A 2,759-nucleotide genomic window follows, 5' to 3' on the forward strand; every position below is an offset into this window, starting at 1 on the left:
CTCTCAATTTACATCATCATTTCCAAAATTTCTGAGTGTCCTTTGACTTGTGCACTAGTGGGGGGTCTCAATCGAAGTATCCGTCGATTCTGCGACGGTCGTTTGTGCAGATTTCTCCAGCTGTGTTATGGAATGGAGAATTATAGGACTCGCCTTGATAGGTCAATGGTGCACTACATAAAAGGAAGCAGCTACTCGGGTAGCAGAGTAAATGTGGAGTGTACATGGGTGTTTTCTAGACTAAGCGATAGTCTGAGGTCTCCTGATTAATACTCGTTAGTCAGTATTCTGAGAGCGCCATCAGACCGTCTACAAAGCAAACACACTTCGACTGTCATAATTTTAACAGTGAATTGTCTAAGTATTGCTAACCAAAGTTCCTGAATTTACTGCCCTCCTGGAAAGTTGTCACGCTCAAATTATTCTCGTAACTGAGTGCTGACTGAAACCCGAGATGTAAGCTCTGGGTCCGGAACCGCGCGACTGCTACGGTCGCAGGTTCGAATCCGGCCTCGGGCATGGATGTGTGTGATGTCCTTAGATTAGTTAGGTTAAAGTAGTTCTAAGCCTAGGGGACTTATAACCTCAGATGTTAAGTCCCATAGTGCTCAGAGCCATTTGAACAATTTTGTAAGCTGGAATATTTAGCGAGGCATGAACGTATATCGAAAAGAGATTAGGCACCACAGGAGGGGGAGTGTTCGTTGCAGTCGACAGAACTGTAGTGTCTTTAGAGGTCACAATCGAGTGTGACCGTGAAGTTATCTAGATGCGTCTAACACGTCTAGGTGAAAAAAAAAAGGTTCAAATGGTTCAAATGGCTCTGAGCACCATGGGACTTAACTTCTGAGGTCATCAGTCCCCTAGAATTTAGAACTACTTAAATCTAACTAACCTAAGGACATCACACACATCCATGCCCGAGGCAGGATTCGAACCTGCGACCATATGGGTCTCACGGTTCCAGACTGAAGCGCCTAGAACCGCTCGGCCACTCTGACCGGCGTCTAGGTGAACTCAAGTTAATTATCGGATGTTTTTACTGTCCACACGATCCCGCCTCGACAGATTTAGTCTTATTCTAAGATGGCTTATCCTTCATAAGCGTGGAAATACGTAGACCATGGAATATTCGCTGGAGACAGGTTCAACCTACAGAGTATAGACTGGGACGCCTATAGATTTACTGTAGGTGGCACGGACAGGCAGTGAATTATTTTTAACACGTTTTCCGAAAACACTCTTGAGCAGCTAGTTTGACAGCCCATATGTAACGGAAGGCAGTGAATTATTTTTAACACGTTTTCCGAAAACACTCTTGAGCAACTAGTTTGACAGCCCATACGTAACGGAAGTATTTTAGACCTTCTCATTTCAAACAGGCCTGACCTTATTGATGGTATCAGTATAGAGAGAGAGATAGCTTCTCAGATATGTGAGCAGATCGAAAACTTCTTAAGTAACAGAACGCAGTACGTTGTCCTCGACGGCGAGTGTACAACAGAGACACGGGTACCGTCAGTAGTGCCCCAGGGAAGTGCAATAGGACCGCACTTATTCTCTATATACATAAATGGTCTGACGGACAGCTTGAACAGCATCTGTAGCTGTTTGCTGATGATGCTGTTGTGTACGCGAAGGTTTAGCCGTTTAGTGACAGTAGGAGGGTACAGGATTAGTTAGTTTTCTAGCTGGTGTGCTGAATGGCAGCTTTCTCTGTATGCCGATGGTATCATCGCCACGTGTTCGACGCCTCTGAATGCCGCGCGAAACCTTCCCGCGCTGGTACAACAGTGTGGCGCGACTAGCGCCACTCAGGTGTCGCCCGCTGCCGACTGTCATGAGGGACGTCCAGCTATATGGAGACCAGGGAGCGAGACTGAAGAGCGGAGCCCCGGACTGCGTCAACCTGCTACACGACGTGTTATGGACAGAAGACGCCCTTCGTCGGTATCGGTGACACCGTGGATAGTACCGTTCATTAACCTTCTTGAGTTATAGTGGGCTGTGATGATTGGAACCGTCGTCGCCCAGGGGTATGAATACCGGGCGTGTTCTACGTGGCTCAGCTGTGGCGTATATTTAACTAAGAGAACTCTGCGGGAGGAGGAGTCTGAAAACTTGTCATGCTACTCATATGTACTTTATTCAGATGGTTATTTTCGTGTCTTTTCCAGATACAAATTTTGATAGTTGTATTTTCTTTTGTAACTGTTTGCATCGAGCAAAGATTGACGAATGAGGAACAGCAGTAATTTTGATAGTATGAATGCATGTGTTATATTCATTTCTGGCCAAGGTAGGAGGAGGAGGAGATTAGTGTTTAACGTCCCGTCGACAACGAGGTCATTAGAGACGGAGCGCAAGCTCGAGTGAGGGAAGGATGGGGAAGGAAACCGGCCGTGCCCTTTCAAAGGAACCATCCCGGCATTAGCCTGAAGCGATTTAGGGAAATCACGGAAAACTTAAATCAGGATGGCCGGAGACGGGATCGAACCGTCGTCCTCCCGAATGCGAGTCCAGTGTGCTAACCACTGCGCCACCTCTCTCGGTCTGGCCAAGGTACAACATTAAATTAAATTAAAGGATTCATTGTAAAGTTTTTTGACATATTGTTTTAAATCAATTATTTCGTTTTTTTTTAAGTTTGGTTTTAAGAGTATCTGTGACTGCTGAGTACGGACGCAGGAGGAGCTGGCCACTGTTCACGAACAGCTGAACGTGTTGATGGCCGCGGTCAGCCGTCTTCAGGCTGCTGC

At 46.4% G+C, this 2,759-nt stretch overlaps 1 non-coding gene across 1 annotated transcript; it reads right to left on the reverse strand.

Annotated features, from left to right (window-relative positions):
* Positions 1–2,476: 2,476 nt before the first annotated feature.
* On the reverse strand, positions 2,477–2,559 carry Trnaa-cgc (transfer RNA alanine (anticodon CGC)). The gene has a single exon. It is a non-coding gene; the product is annotated as a tRNA-Ala (tRNA).
* Positions 2,560–2,759: the final 200 nt, after the last annotated feature.

The sequence above is a fragment of the Schistocerca nitens genome, chromosome 3, assembly GCF_023898315.1.
Source record: "Schistocerca nitens isolate TAMUIC-IGC-003100 chromosome 3, iqSchNite1.1, whole genome shotgun sequence".
In the NCBI taxonomy this organism is placed as follows: domain Eukaryota; kingdom Metazoa; phylum Arthropoda; class Insecta; order Orthoptera; family Acrididae; genus Schistocerca; species Schistocerca nitens.